The following is an 18,151-nucleotide window of genomic DNA, read 5'->3' as shown; positions in this document are numbered from 1 at the left end:
ATGACAAAAACAAATTTCAAGATCAACACTCTCCTTCCTGCTAGACATGTGTCATTACAGCAGTGCCATGAACATGTATGTTTATTTTATCTATTTTTTGCATACTCTCTATGGAAGAAGATTACAGAGTGTATATAACTGTAGATGGAAAACTGGATGATGCATACAGTGCAACCCCTAAATAGTCTGAAATAATTTTCAGACATAATGCTTTGGTTAAGGCTAAAATGGACTGCAAAGTACATAGTAGAGCAGCATAAGGCAGGTAACTGGATTATTTGGGAATCCCTACCAAGTATGCCATGTATGAAATAGGCATGAAAGGTGGATTGTGATCAGTGGTGGGTTTCACTTATTTTTATCACTGGTTCGCCCCGCGGGTGTGCGCACTTTCCATGCATGTGCCCGGCCCTCTGTGCATGGCTTTGCTAGCGCACGCACCCTTCCACACATGCGTCCGGCCTCAGAAACGTGGCTAAATAGGACAGCATAGCTCCGCTACTGGTTTACCCGAACTGGTCCAAACCAGATGAATGCCACCTCTGATTGTGATGCTATATTGTCATGGACATGCCAACACAACAGAATCAGTGCCAATCTTCATCTGTGTATGTGCGAAGAGAGTCTGCCCAGAATATTCTTACAGTTTACAGAGTACTAAAAGATGCTTCAGAATATATGTTTACTCCAATCTGAATTTGACAATTAGGTGTATTGTGAATGCAAGACTGAGGCAGAAGAAGTCATGGAATCAGATTTACAAAGAAGTTCAATGAAAGGGGTAGAGTCTAGATCTTGTTTATTTGAATAATTCATTTACTTATTTAATTCTTTATTTATTTTTATATCTTGGCTTTTGTCAAGAGGTCAAGATGGTCTACATAACCCTTTCTCCTCCAACTTTTCCCCATAATAGCAATGCTGTGGGGTGGATCAGGATGAGCTAGAGTGACTGGCCTGAATGATCTTTAGAAGAAGAACAACAAAAACACTTATTGCCTCCAACAGTTGCCATCCAAGGCAGTAGACACTCACTGAGATGTATTTATTCAAAGCTGAAAAAACCTACCCCATAATCCCTGATCCAATAAAAAGGTTGGTTAACATTTTAGTGCTCCATATATAGGGAGGGAGGGAGGGAGGGAGGGAGGGAGGGAGGGAAGGAAGGAAGGAAGGAAGGAAGGAAGGAAGGAAGGAAGGAAGGAAGGAAGGAAGGAAGGAAGGGATTTCTACTAGTGAATTATTCAGAATTCCACTTTCAGCTAGCAATCAATAGATCCTGATATCTTCATTTTCTACAGAAATAAAAATTCATTTACAGAAATGCATATCCTGACTACTCACTAGGAACTTGTTAGCTTACAATAATAAAAATATAATAAGTATATAAAAACAATACATTGAATAAAATCATTATTGAGAACATTCTGGATGTAATCAGGTAACTGAACCCCCCTCCCACACATCCCTTTTTAATTTCTGTCACATGAACATAAAAATGGGTGGGGATTGGCTTGTCTAGTTTAGCTGCACCTGCCATTTTGAGAGCACTGGCTCTCCTGAGGATGCCACTATTTTTTTGATCTCCCCAATAATTGCTTTCTGCATGACAGCCCTATTCTGTAGTACTACCATGCTGTAGTTTACTATTCCTAACCTTACATGGCCATAGCCATATAGATAAGAGACTATGTGTCTTTTATGTGAGAAGCCTACAAATAATACCTTGTATACAAGAATGAAAATGTATAATCAATGGGGCTCCTACACTCAGTGATGTGCGGTGAGGTTTATGGCTGGTGATGCTGGTGATGTAATCAGGAAGGCGGGGAATGGGACCACGTGTGCAGGAGGCTGAGGCAGCCTCAGCCTCCTGCACACGTGGTCCCATTCCCCGCCTTCCTGAGTCAACATGAAGGGGACCGCGGAGCGCGAGCCACGGAGCGCGAGCCGCAGGACCGTGGAGCGCGAGCTGCAGGACCATGGAGCGCGAGCCGCAGTCCCCTTCATGTTGACTCAGGAAGGCGGGGAATGGGACCACGTGTGCCTTTTCCCTTTCCCCCTTTTTTTTTCCTTTTCATGATGAGAGCGGTGAGGCTCTGCCTCCCCTGCCTCTCCTGACCACACGTCCTTGCCTACACTTAATCTAAAAAAACAACTCTTTTTTTTAAAAGATGCCATCCCTGTGGCCCAATAGCTGAACCTACTTAGAACAGGAATTTCTCAAATTCTGTTGAAGTCACAAAAGCAAACATTAAATACCAACTGAAAATTTGTTCTCTGCCTTCTGAGAAAAGTATTTCAATCTTTCCCGAGGTATGAAAACAATCCATTTAAAGAAAAAACACACCTCAGACTGGACTTCCTTTTCAATCCTTTGAATCCATAGAACATTGATTGCTCAGTCTCCCTATGTATTTCTCTTATACAAATGGAATTTGAGAACAAGGAAGTCACACCTTTTGTGCCGCTTCCTATGTAATAAGACCATTTTAAAGGCTGATTAATACAACCAACAACTCCCCAAAAAGATTTTGATTAAAAAATAATGTGATGGAGGGAGAGAAGCTTGGTCTCTGGCAGGGATGGCTAACCTTTTTGTCTTCATGTGCTGAAAGCATGCACATGACAGCACACGCGCGTGGCCAATCCCATAATACAATGTGCACTCCCCTGTGCCCCCCTGCACATGTGCGTGCAACACCCCCCTCCGTGTCCCATTTGGGGTCTAGTAAGCTTCCCTGAAGCCTCCTGGGACCAAAAATGGGATGCACTCCCCCCTGTGCATGCCTACGCTATTACAGGAGTTATGTTGGCCTTGTATGCAGCTTTATTCCTGTCTAGCATTCATCTCCATTGTCCAGTGATGCATTTCCTGCCTCTCTAGGATTTACTTCTATCTGTTCCTGTGAGGCACTTCCTGTTCCTATTGCACGTATATCGATGGCTTGTATAGTGTTTTGCAGAGACCCGAAAATCTGCTGGCCAGCGGCACATGCTTGGTGGAGCTCAGCTGGGGCTGGTATGCCGGCAGAGAGGCCTCCGTGTGGCACCTGTGGCATCTGTGCCATAAGTTTGCCATCACGGGTTTATGGTGTCTTCATCATTGGCTTAACCAGAATCAATCATGAACACATAAAGTCATACCTGGGATGATTTTGTGCTTGGCCAAGTTTTAGTATGCTGTCTTTTCAACAGCTGGAAAGAATCAAGAGGACTAAAGGCTATAATTTTCTCAAGCAAATTAAAAAGATAGTACTGTCATGTGTCTATCCTACTAGGTGGCTTGTTAATGTTTTGAATTAATGAAATAAATTCCAGCAGTTCTGGACAGGGAAGAAAATGGAGACACCCTTCCACCTCAGTACTACTGTAACAGGTAATGGTGAAAAGGGTGGAGAAATGGGAAGCATATTTTGCAACCTAGAAAAATAAGCTAAGCTGAGGCCCCGAAGAACTAACTCTGTTGGCTCCAGAGGTTTGGATGTGAACTTACCGATTGAAGTTACAAGAAAAAAACAATCTAGCTAAATATTAAGAGGACCTTTCCAACAGTATGAGCTATTTAACAAGGGAACAAATTGCCTCCAAAGATTGAGCCCCTACTTCCTTGCAAGGTACACTAGCAACATTCAAATAACTGGTTAGGCTGTCACCACTTTCCTTTCCTTTGATCCCAGAAGTGGAAAATTTTCTAGGAACTATGAAACTTACATTGCCTTAGGCTGAAGAAACTCATCCAGCTCTGAGGTCCCTTGTTCAGGCAGGCAGCTTACTTTCCATTTACCCCCCTCTGGGAAGGGGTGGGAATCAGTGGTGTGCAAGCCCCCAAGTCCCTTTCGGTGTCCTCCCGAAGTCCCCCATGATTATGTCATAGAAATCTGGCACTGATTCACAGAATAATAGCATCAGCATGGTGCACTGCATTTCAACAGGATGTCATATGAAACAGGTTTGCTAAGCTTCCAACAGACTTAAAATGTAACATTTTTAGATTTCAAAACCAAAACAATTTTTTTAAAAAACTAGTGAAGGAAGGCCAAAATTGTCAAACTCTTGCCTTTTGGTTACATCACATCCCTGCCACATCACCTGCAGCTGTTGGGCATTTGAGGAAGGGAGGGGGAAAGCCCTCCCAACTAACCGGAAGGGTAATCCTGAAGATGAAAATACTGCCTGTCCTCGCCTCAGCAAAAAAGCCAATGCAATCCAGAAACATTTTCCAGTAGTTTTTCCTCATATGAAGAGATTCGGATCATTTCCCTCTACTCAAATCATCAGCCCAAACTAAAATAGGATTTTATTAAAACGATATGTAGTTAAGGAAGCAGGAGAGCAGGCTTGCACACACATGACAAAACAAACAGTAAAGTCTTTAGGTTACATTACCACCAAGGAGCATTTACTCACATGTGAGGGTTAGGCATGGGTGCAGACCATATCTTACACCATGAGGCTAAGCCCAATGGCAACAGACTAAAGGAAAGATCCCAACTCCATTGTGCAAAGTCCTTTCCACACTGCTGACTCAGAAGGGCTATACACCCATCCTTGAGTCAGTAGAAAATGATACTATTTCAGTTTAGGCCACAGAGGCCACAGAGTTAAAAACACTGACAGTTCTGCTTGGCTGGGGTATGCTGATACTATGGCATCCATTCTGATGGACTAGTGAATGTAGAACATCTGGGTCTAGCTTTTGAAGAGTCTAGATGCAGCAGAATGGACAGGAGATCAAGCAGATCTGTGGATGGGGCAGACCAACACTTGAAACAACCAATATGCTCCACTCTAGTTCTCTTTTAAAGGATGCAGTGACTCAGTGACTAAGATGCTGAGTTTGTCGATCCAAAAGGTCAGCAGTTCAGTGGTTTGAATCCCTAGCACTGCATAACGGAGCGAGCTCCTGTTATTTGTCCCAGCTTCTGCCAATCTAGCAGTTCGAAAGCATGTAAAAAAATGCAAGTAAAAAAATAGGGACCATCTTGATGGGAAGGTAACAGTGTTTCATGTGCCTTCGGCGTTTAACGGAGATGAATACCGCCCCCTAGAGTCGGAAATGACTAGCACATGCATGTGAGGGGAACCTTTACCTTTACCTTTAGTTGTCTCTTACTACTTGTCTCCATCAGCAGGTGGCATATAATAAATCCTGCTACAGAGATATCAGATAACCAAGACAAAAGTATGCAGGCACTTTAAGAGAAAATAAACAACTCAATCCAGTGAAAGAGGAAGGGAAAGAAATTTCAAATATCCCCAACCTTGATTCTGTTTGGTATAAGAGGGAGCAGTAGGAAACTCTGGCACTAGGTGGGTCATTGTTTTTCAACTTTCAATTTCCAAACATTAGGGGTATTCAAAAGTTGTGACATGTCTTGAGGATTGTAAAGATATTTTGGTTACTTTCATATAATTTAGATGTGCTTGGTAACTAACTACATAAATACCATAATTTTTTAACATTTTGTTTGTTTCATTTGAGGTCTGGCAGGCTTTGGAGAGTACGTTTTTATGATGTACAACATTAAAGTAACATTTCTGCACAATTCTGGAAAAGTCTTTTGCTTGCCTTGGCCTATCTTGAAAGATGGACACTTACATGCCTTTCAGTTGCCATGATATGATGCTGATGTTATACAACTCGAACATCATCATGTTGCCTTAAGCCAACCTTACTCATGGGTTGGCCATGAGCTGAAGGCAAAGGCATAAGGACGTGGTAGAAAACATGTTACCCAGACATGTTTATACTGTAGTTCCCCTGCAAGTCAGGGAACGAAACGAGCAGGTTGCACTCCAGTTTCACTTGTACTGTGGCAAAAACAAAAACTACAGATAACTGTTAGCAATTTTTGGTCCAGGTTATGATGAAATATACTGGAGAGATTGCCAGAATGAGGAGAGCTTGAGAAATGACATATGTCTAGGACCAGTCTTGGTCAGAGAAGCCTGTTGCTTTAAAGCAGAGTTGTTAAACTCGCGGCCCTGTGGGCTGGATGTGTCATGCACTAGCCACACCCACACCCGATTTACCAAAGGGGAAAAAGTCGCAATAGTCACGTGACACCGCCATGATGATATAAGTTTGTCACCCCTGCTTTAAAGCGATCAAACCTAAGAGAGGTACTTTACACTGTAGCCCCTTGAGCCATGATGGCACAGTGCTTAGAATGCAGTACTGCAGGCTAACTCACTGCTCACTCCAGGAGTTCGATCTTGACCAGCTCAAGGTTGACTCAGCCTTCCATTCTTCCAAGGTCAATAAAATGAGGACCCAGATTGCTGGGGGCAATATGCTGGTGCTGTAAAGCACTTAGGAAGGGCAATAAAGCACTGTGAAGCGGTATATAAGTCTAAGTGCTATTGCTATTTACTATGCTAGAAAAGGCTTCTGGAAGTGGTATCTAAGTGCTATTGCTGTTATTAAAACAACTGAAGTGGTTGGTCAGTATGAGAGTGGCCTAAAGCCATTGAAGAACCATTACCAATGATCAAAGTTTTTATTCCAGGCCAAATATTACAAACTTTGGCAAAATCATTAGTAATTACCAATAAAAAAGCATTGCATTTTTAAACATAATTCCCGCAGGGTCCTTGTCTCTTGTTTACCCTGTTTCTTCTAATCTGACATACTGAAGAAATAAACATATGTGAGGAAATTTTCCATGCACTGACCAAAAGATTGGAAAAGAGAATTTACACGGGAGAGGGGAGAAGAGAGAAGAGCGGCAAGGACATAAGGAGGTCTTCCCTCGTGTGATTTTAATTGGTGGGATTGTTTGGGGTTTTTTTTTTTTTTTCCTGGTAAAAATAAGTTAGCTTCTGGAATGGGATGCCTAGCAACTCCAAGACATCATAGCAAAGCATTAGTTGGAAATGGATTGATTCCAGAGTTACAAAGCTCCTAAGGCAAAACTCCTGGAATGATTCTGGCAACAACATTATGAAATGAATTGATCCAGGACTAAACCAGCAAGATTTCACTACAGCATACATTGGCAACTACAAAACACCACATGGTATAAACAAAATAAAACAGGGACATTATTATCACCTAAAGGCCTGGGAATGAGCTTCAGCATCTTATAAACACAATCACATTGCTTTAGCTTTTCTTAAAGTCCAGAACACAGTGATTTGTGGTTTTACAAATGAGAAATGTGCATCCTATGTTTGTGCTACTTTCTTAATACGAGACCCCCGTTCTGTTTATTCACCTTACTCTTCAGGCCAGCAGTAGCTTTGCCATCCAATGGGAGCTGATTAGATCCTCCTGTCTCCGATGAATGCATTTAGCTCCACAAGTAAGTAGCTGACCTGAGTTTTGAAGAGTTCTACTCAATATTTGGACATTACAGGTGAGAAATGGATTCTTCTCAAACAGCTCCACCTGCTGGCCCTCACTTGCAGGGGAGGGGGATAGCCATTTTCCTGTTGACTGTCACCCTGCCTCCCATCCTTCAATGGTTTCCCACTTGGATTGATCAACACTGATATTGTTGCTTCAACCCTTGGTATGGTACAGGGGGGGATAGTGTTTGTTTTTAGCAAATGTTCCTTTGGTTTGAATGGTTATTTAATCTGAGTCATATTTAATTGTTTTAAGGTAAATAGATGAATCATCTGGGGAGGGGGAGTTGTACCTTCAAAAGGTCAGGGGTTCAAGGTAAGATTCTTTGTTGTTTCTTCTTTGGGATTAAATGAAGGAAAACCAAACTGGTTGGAAAATTAAATTATTTTAGTTGGGAGTTAAGCAGACAAGTGACTCAGATTTTAGCTTCCCTGGATTTTACATGCAATTCTTAACAAACAGGTATTGGGCCTACACCTGCCTGCCATGGAAAGAGCAGCTGAAGGTCAGCACACCCATACAACAGAGGTGTCCTTGTTCTGGTGGCAAAGTTTACCAGTGGACTATAGTCAGGGTTTTGATAGCCATTGCAGCTGCTTCCCGAAGTTCATACAGCCCTCACTGCAGGCCTTTGCAGTTTACCCTGAGGAAAGATTTTGATCTACCTATGCAAGAAATACGCTTCTGGAAAATGAGGAGAAAAGGAGTATATTTGCAAAGAAGCTGCTGTGTAGTCGTCACAGGTTTCATGGCTCTGATTTCTTTCTTGTGCTACTGAAAGAGGCCATTAACCATCAGGGGTTTAGGAGTATACTGAACCAAACTTGTTCCCCTGTGAATTTAGACTGCGGTACAAAAAAGTATCCAAAGAGTTCTCTTATGCATACTAGTTTCTGTGAAATCTGTTTGAAAAAAAAATGTTCATTTTTATTTAAAGTAATCGGTCTTGCTTATTTGGGATCAGCAGTACAAGTCTGCAGTGCCTGAGCTAGATAGATGTTCAGTAATGGCACCGGGAACCAGTGTCTGATTTTAAGTTTTTATTGGGCTAGCTTATGGTAGCCAGTGGTGGTTAGAATGCAGCATTGCAGGCTAACTCTGCCTTCCACTGCCAGGAGTTCGATCCTGATGAGGTTGACTCAGCCTTCCATCCTTCTGAGGTTGGAAAAATGAGGACCCAGATTGTTGGGGGTAATAGGCTGACTCTATAAAGCGTTTAGAGAAGGCTGTAAGGCATTGTGAAGCACTATATAAGTCTAAGTGCTAGTGCTAGCGCTATAATCAAGCATGGAAGAGTCCCATAGATTTGTTCATTTGATTTTATCACTCTAACAGGTCACAGAATGAATCCCCAAAATGAATGGTTTGTAAATTAAGATATCCTGTTTCTCAGGCTGTACTATTTTATTTATTTGATTTGTAGGCCACTCATCTCATCTAGATACATCTTGTCATACATCTACTTGATCTGGGTTCCATAATAAAGTCACTTCATGTACACAGCATGAATATCATCAGGATACTTACTTAAACTTTGCATATCCAGATGTACATGCATAAGTGGTCTGCAATAACAGAGGATGGGGCTGACCTCATCTAAATACAATACTTCAAGCACTGAGCAATTCTTTCCTTAAGCAAAAAAAAAAAAAGTTTTTTTAATAAAAAGTGCAACCCAAAACACATGTCTGTGAACTATCTGTGCAATTAAAGAGCCAAAGAATCTTACGGAGCAAACACTGCAATGCCAGGTATTTGAATGCTGAAATTCCCAAGGGAGAGATCAAGCCAAGAGATATAGTAAATGTATAGCAACATATTGATTTTATTTACTTATCCCTATGATTTATAGCTCAGCTTTCTGCCCACAAGGCAGCTGATAATAAAAACATTAAAATAATGTTTAAAATCCCATAAAACTATTAAAATCTTTATTTGTGCAACGCAAGACAAAAGGGCTTAGTTAAATGGAAGCTTTTGACTCCTGTCTGGGAAACGGAGAGAGAAAGGGGGCTGAGCACAGCTTACAAGGGGGTACGTTCCTGAAGTGACAGGGAGGAAATCCCTAACAGAGGTCAGAAAATGAAAGGGACTTTCCTGCTGGCCTTTAGGACCTACTGAGAGAGGTAGTCTCTTAAACTGTCCTCTTAGTCTTTATGGGTCAAATATATTAAATTATGGATGGAAATAAGTCAAAGCTATTTTACTCTTTACATTATTATTTTGTGTTTCCAAAGTCAAAATGACAAGAGGTTTTTTTAAAATAATTGTGTCTTTGGCCAGGAAGTCCTACCCCCAAAAGGGTCTCCAAACAGTCCTAGGTTTCAATTGTCCCACCCTATGATAGTCCTTCCGGATCAGGTTGTTGCTCGTGTAAGGCTACCATTTTGTTTCTAATAGGGGCCAACCAAATGCAAGCAGGAGGTGAAGCTATACCCTTCACTCACTAATATTCCCTTGTAATTTGGAGGCCTGCCACCCCAAACCTGGAGGTAGCATTGAGTCTTCAGGACAGATAACCCTTGATGGACCTGTCCATGAATTTATATGACATTCTTTTAAATCTATCCATGTTAGAAGCCATCACCATGTCTTATTGTGTCTTTTTATTTCATTTATTTCTCTTTTCAATCTCTCTATAATGAACTTTGGATGATTACATTCTTAGTCTTTCAAGAGAGTGAAAAACTTTCTGTCTGCCTCTGATAATCTTCGCAGTAATTGGAGCTGATGTTTTCACAGCCTTCTTTGGGATCAGGTGCCAGTGCAACCTATTTTATGTGTGACCACCCCAAGAAATGTCCAGCAATTTCAGCTGATACAAAAGGCTAATGTGCAATAACCTTGAGCACATTATGCCTGGTTGAAATCCTTGCTGTGTCCACTTTATGTCACTACTGTGCCCCTACAGCCTTTGTAGGGCCGTCCACAAGGACTGTACAACCATTGACATGAGATTAAGTGCAGATATCAAAAGGTTACCTGGCCATTAAGATTCTGCTGAATTCTCTTTCATTTGATGAATGAAACAAGGTCAATCCATCATGGCATTGGCCATCATATTCCAACCTGGCATCCAATGGACCAATTTGAAATTTTAAAAGCCTATTTTGAATATTCTGACAAACTGGCTGCCATGGCAATTCTGGCTAGCCACAAAACATCCATTTTCAAGAAGATAATTGGGACAGGTGCTCACCTGTCTAATCAATAGGCCACAGGCATTTTTCTGATATTGTATATATTGGAGATGGGTGCTTCCCTCTGCAATGTGGGGAATTTCCTTTCTTTTTAATTAAAAGCGTACTAACCAATGACAGTCAGGTAGTACAGGGATCTTGGTGACCACAAGATGAGTTAACACTACAACGTCAGGTATTTTATTGCTGAGATTCTCAAGCCAGAACATATAGAAAATGTAGAGCAACATATTGATTTTATTTACTTATCTCTATGATTTATATTATAGGGATAAGTAAATAAATATCAAGTAGTATAGCTCAGATATCAAGTAGTATAGCTCAGAATACCAGCTTCTGGAGAAATGCAATGGACTGAACATGGTATCCTTTATGCCAGGAATGGGGAACCTGGACCATAAGGACTTCTCATAACTTTCAGATCCAACCAGGCACCCTGGCTGAAAATGGATGGGACATGCCACCATTTAAAGGCAGAAAACAATCAAACCCTAAGGAAACATGATTTAGAAAATGAAAAGAGAGTGAAGTGGGAAGGAATAAGTTCCCATTTAAAATTGAGAAGGGAAAAAATAGTAGGCTCACTTATGTTGTGTTGTTGTCCTGCTCATGGTGGGCTTTGCCTTCCCCCCAAAATTAACTGAAGTGCAGCCCATAGTTACCAACACTTTGCCTATCTCTTTTCTGTATCATTTGGTTTTCCACAAAGAATTTGGCCAAATCAGAGGGCGCTTTGGTCTGACCCAGTACGGGTTTTCTTGTGTTAGGTTAAAATATTTAAAAGGAAAATGAAAGATGGCCAAGAATACTCCTGAACTATGAACTACACACAAACACAATGGGCCAATACAGTTTTGCGTGTCAATACAGAAAGGCACTGAAATCAGTAGGGAGAAAAAGGATCACTGCAAAGTGAATGGATTACAAACACATCATGGAGGAACAGTAACCAGATTAAAAGGCATATTTAAAAATATAAAGCGATCTATCAAAAGATCAGTTTGATAGGTACGACTGCATTATATTCATTAGCTCATCCCTGTGTACATCCGTTCACAAAGTCTTCTGCATCAAGATCAGTAGAGCTTCCTCCTACATGATTGAATTTAGTCTGAGGCTTTTAAAAGCTTATGATAAAGTTATTTGAATGATTGGCTTTATTAGAAGACTTAACAAAGGATAGGAATAGCAGGTGACTGATTACAAAAAGGAAGCAAAAGAAATAAACAGAGGTATCGTTTTCAAAATAGACGGAAGTATATCTTAACATGGTGCTCACTAATACAAATGTAAATAAATATGAACATCACAGCACATTATTGGGGTCTTAGTGAGCATCTGATGGAGTCTGAGGATTTAATTTTGGGATTTCCTCAAATTAGTTGGTGTGAAACTGGTTGGAAATTTGGACCAACTTAGTTGCTCCTGTTCCTAAAGAATGTGGCAAATTGTTCCAAGTTCAGTTCAGATGTTTAGAGGCCAGTATAAGAGGTTAGATGCTGCTGCATTCATTCAAACTAGGTTCCGAAATAGACCAAATTAGAGGAAATTGATCCAATTACAAGAGTGGTGGTGCAGTGGTTAGAATGCAGTATTGCAGGCTAATTCTGCTGACTGCCAGCAGTTTGATTCTCACTGGCTCCAGGTTGACTCAGCCTTCAATAGGTCAATAAAATGAGGATCCAAATTATTGGGGGCAATAGGCTGACTGTAAACCGCTTAGAGAGGGCTGTAAAGCACTATGAAGTGGTATACAAGTCTAAATGCTAAATGTGAACAGCATTGGCAATCTCCTTTCTACTTCTTTGCCCTTTCACTGCACTTGAGACCTGTCATGATCTAAAATGGGTACAGACCGAACTTGGCTCCAGTTTCTGTATGTCTCAATTCAATACATGCTCAATGAATTGCAGTGGCAGCAGCATCTAGAAGTAGCCTATGAATAGGGAAGATAGTAGGAAAGTAGGTAAAATACCATCTCTCCTACTGCCTCCCCCCCCCAAAAAAAAATAAGTGTACAGCGACATGAAATCGCTAGTCAGAGGAATTAGCAGAGAATCTAAAAGACACATTTTAGGAAGACTCAGAAACACATTGCTGGCAGAACTCAACTCTCTTTCTCAGTTTAGATCAACCTTGCAGTTTACAGCTCCACTCAGGGAGCACTTCTCCAACTCTTAAAGAAAGTTCTAGTGACCTTTCAGAAGACTGTTAAACATGTGTTTAGCAAACAAGAGTAGAGCTCCTTCAAAAGAACATTAAACCCACATCAGTAAAGAACTTACATAATGTGACTGACTATTTCCAAAATGATGATTAGGGATTACATGAGCAGATGCCTCTGCTGAAGCCAGATGTTTGGTATCAGGCTTTTCCCCAAAAACTAGACTGGAAACAGGCATTCAAGGACACAAAAGATCTGATAAGGAGGCTTCATTGTAGAAAAATGAGGCAAATAATTCCAAGGACTGCTACGTATCAAATGCAAGCCCTATTTATTCTGAAACCAAGGTTGGATTCTTTCTTTTTATGTGGCCTACATAATAGGCTTGAGGCCTATTGGCAGGAAGGAGTTTCCACTTGTTTCTGGTTTTGGTAATAGAGTTGTCTGGTTTCAGGTTCTTTGTTTCTAACCTTGTGAGAACTGGTTCCCAAACTGGCTCTTTCTTGGTCCAAGTCAATATGGCCAATGAAGCCAGTGCTTGAGAACAGAGGGTATATCAACAGTATCCTCAAGTGGACAATAGGAATTAAGCTGATCCCAACACCTGATCTTATCTTCACTAAGAACATCAATGGGGCATTTTAGATTGCTAAATCAGTCAGATTTCTATCAGAAAAATGGAGACAGGCACTGAAACAGCAAAAAATGAATTTAGCCTACGTCCACAGTAGACTGGGATGAGACGAAGACATTATCACAACTATATGTCCTTGAAATATGGTTAATGAGGTAGCATCATAGTGCAGGTGCTAGGATAGAAAGATGACCCCAATGTTATGTGTAATTTGTCTTTCAAGAGGTAAAATCCAATAGTTAAGATTTCATTTGACATACTGTATACAATACTTTGTAAGAAGAGTTATACTTTGGATATTTTTTTCCATGAATTCAAAGGATTTTAAGTATTAGAAGCTAGCTATGCTCATTATCATGATTATTTTATAAGTGAAATTTTGCATTAAAGTCAAGTACAGGTAGTCCTCAATTAATGGGCTAGTAGCTTAATGACCATTCGAAGATAAACCCAAAGAAGTTTCTTATGATCCATCCTTGAAGTTACAATTACCACGTATCCCCTGTGGTCATATGATTGCATTTGGGATACTGGGCATTCGGTTCTCATTTATGATTGAGTGTAGCATCCTCCAGCTACCTGATCATGATTTGTGACTTTATTTTTTGTCATTTTCCATCATTTTTCATCAGTTTCCAGCAGAAGAAAGGGCCATTCAATGACTATGTGATTTGCTTGGCCAAGGTGACTCGCTTAACAATGTTCATAAAACCGAGCCAAGTCTTGTGGTAATCCACTCAATGATTGGAATGACTTATGGACAAAATTCCAGGTGCAATTGTGGTCATTAAGTGTGGACAACCTCTACATTCATATTTAAAGAGGTTTGACTATGCCTTGGCCAGAAAGCAATACTGACAAAACTATGTCTTGAAACAGGCATGCAGAATGAATCTCAGAGAAACCACAATCATTGTGTTTACACAGTTCTGCCTCTAAAGACTGATGCGCCACAGAGACAGAAATGGTTCTATGAAACTGAATACTAACTTGACAAGGAATGAAAGCAACAAGCATTGTCGTGTGACTTGATTACTAGATTAAATAAAGGTGTTTGTTCCTAAGAAAGCAGTCTGACGGAGGATTGCAGTTTGGTTTTGTTAAATTACATATTTAAGTTTTTCTTTAAAATGGAATTGAAAATTTAATTAAAACCAGACTATTGTTTTTGTGAAGAGACATTTTAAACACATTTTAAACACAATGAAAATCACAAAATCTCAATCATTGGCTGAATAATTTATCCATTAATTTCACATTGTTTGGCTTCATATTCCAAGAATAGAAAAGAAGAAAAATACCTCCTTCCCATCAGCTTTTGACTCAAACTTTAATTTCTTATTTTCAATTATCTCGTTACCTATAAACAGTGCTTATTTTTCCAGTACTTTTTCTGCAGTTACCAAAAGCCCAATATTTCAGTGAATATACCACCATTGGTACACAGTATTCTATTATGGTGCTTAAAGCAATTTCTGTTTCTGGAGATTATTCCACCCATTTTCCAATTGGCCATTCACATTTGTTTCTGTTCTGATGCATTTTGCTCTCTCCTGCCCCTAACCCTTGCAAGCATAAGCAGCAGGCAACCCCACATAGGAAGGAAAGAAGGTTAATACTTTCTCCCGTCAAAGGGCTAGGAAAACAGCATACAAGGCAGAGCACTTACAAGATTTTGGAAACTCAGAAGGCTGCATAGCAACAGGCCAGGTCTGTTTGTGTTTAGACTTTTGTTACCAGAGCTGCCTTGTGCTTTTCATTCCTGGCTGGCTGGTATTTATATTTGTTATTTACAACATTGGAGGTCTTCTCTCTGTGGCCTTAGTCCTGCTTCTGTTAGGAGCTTGGGCAGGCTCTTCCAGACCAAAGACCTGGCACTGAGAAGATCAAACAAACACAGCTGCTTCTGTGTCACTCCTGCTGATATCTGGCTGGCTGCTCCCAATTTGGTCTGGGATGCCCACAGCAGAACCTGGTGCAGGTGGAGGCAAATAACCTTGAGGCCAAAGGCAGTGCATGAAAATAGTTATTAATTAAATGCCCACTGAGAAAGCAGCAGCGGTGGCTGTGGTGGGTGAACCCAAGAATAAACAAGGCCACCTTCTCAATCTCAACCTTTCACTTCAGCAGCTTTCCTGATGCAATACTGAACAGGCATTGTGAGCCTTGTGGCACCTTGAATCAAGTTAGAGCTGAAGAAGCAGACATGTGCATCAAATGCACATGCCTGCCCTGTGCACATATAAGGGGGTATGTCTTGAGAAGGGGGGGGGGATATGCAAATAGGAAAATTGGGATCTTCAGATTGGACATACTGCAGAATCCATCAAAGACTGTCAATTGGAAGTAACTAGAAGACCAGGGCCTTCTTTGCTGTATGCCCTGCTTTGTGGATATTGTGTCCTTGAAGATTAGAATGGCACCAACCCTGTTGGCCTCTTATAAAGCTTTAGAAACCTGGCTAAGTCAGTGGTGAAATTCATTCTTTTAACTACCGGTTCTGTGGGCGTGGCTTGGCAGGGGAAGGATATTGCAAAATCTCCATTCTCACCCCACTCTGGAGACAGGCAGAGGTGGCATTTGCCGGTTCTCTGAACTACCCAAAATTTCCGCTACTGATTCTCCAGAACCTGTCAGAACCTGCTGGATTTCACTCCTGGTGTAACTGGACCTGGGACTCCAAATGTGTTAAACAAGATAACCAGCACCTTGAATTGCACCTGGAAAGCAATTGGAAGCAAGTGCATCTCACACAGTACCGGTGTTACTTGGATGAACTGTGGAAACACCCCAAACTGCATATGATTCTGGACAGCTGTAGCTTCTGGGTGGTTTTCAAGGCCAGCTCCATGTATAGCATATTGCAGGAATCCAAATAGCAGGTGACTAAGGCACGGGTGATTGTGAGCAAGGTCTCCCATTCCCGGAATAAGTACACAAGATGACTGTGCAAAGCCCCCACTGCCACCTGTTCTCCTAGAGCTGTGACTCTAAGAGGACCCCCAAGTTACACACCAGATCTGTGCTGGGGAAGTGGGTAACCCAATCCAGAGTAAAATATGTCAACTCGCCTGATGCTGGGAGCCAAAAACCTGTCTTGTTAGGATTGAGAAACTTCACAACTGGTTGCTTCCCATTCAGGACTTTACAGCTTTCATGCACTTAGTCAGCACCTGAACATCGTTAATTGTCCCACATGAAGTGGAGCTGTACTCTCAGCATGCTGTTTTTCAGATGGGTCTTTCCCAGTCTCACTTGGAGAGGCTAGGATTGAATTGAGAGCTTCAGCATGCAAAGCATGAGCTCAGCTGGACAGCCATGGCCCTAAAATTGCTCCCAATCTTCTCAATATGATACCTGCAACTGTCCAACTTGACCAAAGCAGCTTTCAAATCTGCCCACCATTGTTAAATGCTTAAGGAAGTCATTTTTCTGTCACTATTTCCCCAGCCATGTAAATATCCTGGATCTTTGGGGAAGTAGTAGAGAAATTCACAAAAACAAATTATTCAATGATACAGTAAAGCAAAAAATGCATTGCACACTGTAATCTGGAGGTGCAACAGGATAAATAGGCACAATAACCCCAGGCCAGAGCACCACTAATGCCCTTCCTCCAGAAGCTCTCCCCTTATAGGGAATGAGCCGATGGGCAGAGATTGCCTCATAGAACCTAGCTAGCAGCTGCCTTAATCTGGAGTGAGACTGTCTTCAAACTGTGCAAAATATTCATTGACTAACCCTTACCCTGCTGTTCAGCTTGTATCAAGAAATCTTAGTTTAGAACATCTTCCAGACAAAGCTGCAGTCTTGGCCTCCTTCCAATAATACAAATTTTGGCGATTTACAAGATTGAAATGCTTGGCTCTTTTCAAATCATATTGTTATTCCAGTTGCCATTGAACTGGAGGGAAGGGGAGGGTGGACTGGAATGCTGAGGGTTTGCGCACAAAGTGTGAGAGCCTGGAAACTATCAAGGTCACCACTGCAGGTGCCTGAGAAGGAGGTAGACTATTCCCATAATAAAAGGACATAATTGGATAACGTGAACATCCAGGGGTGGGGAGAAAGCAAGCCTTCGCATGGGAAACCAGAGCTGGTTTTGTTTCTTCAGTGCCAAAATGGTGTGTCTAATAAAGTTTTACTTTTTGGAATTCAAAGCTCCCATGATTGCTTACTTCTTTTCAGTCTGCTAGTTGGGCAGTTAAAATGGGTACTAATATGCTTCCATAGATGTAGAGAAGTAAGAAACTCCTAATCCAGATTTAGTAGTCTTTAGCTACTTCAGAGGAGGGGTATCTATCTTCTCCCTGGAAGGATTGGTTGCTTCATTCTACCATCCAGACCTGGATCCATTGCATGGCAACAGGTGCAATGAAAGCTTATCTCTTCTATCTGTTTTCCCACCCCAAAATTATTTATGCTATTGAGTCCAGCCTCCTGCTTATAACTATACAGGTAGTCCTCAACTTATGACCACAACAGAGCCCAAAATTTCTAAGTGAGACACATGTTAAATGAGTTTTGCCCCATTTTATGACCTTTCTTGCCACAATTATTAAGCGAATCACTGCAGTTGCTAAATTAAAGCACAGTTGTTTAAGTGAAGCTGGTTTCCCCAATGACTTTGCTTGTCAGAAGGTTACAAAAGGCGATCACATGGCCTCCCTGGACATTGCAACCGTCATAAATACGAGTCAACTGCCAAGTCCCTGAGTTTTGATCATATGACCATGGGGATGCTGCAATGGTTGTACGTGTGGAAAAAAAAAGGTCACAAGTCACTTTTTTCCAGTGCC

Source organism: Natrix helvetica (assembly GCF_964273705.1).
Source record: "Natrix helvetica genome assembly, chromosome: 2".
Classification (NCBI taxonomy): domain Eukaryota; kingdom Metazoa; phylum Chordata; class Lepidosauria; order Squamata; family Natricidae; genus Natrix; species Natrix helvetica.
This window is presented reverse-complemented; position numbering follows the sequence as displayed.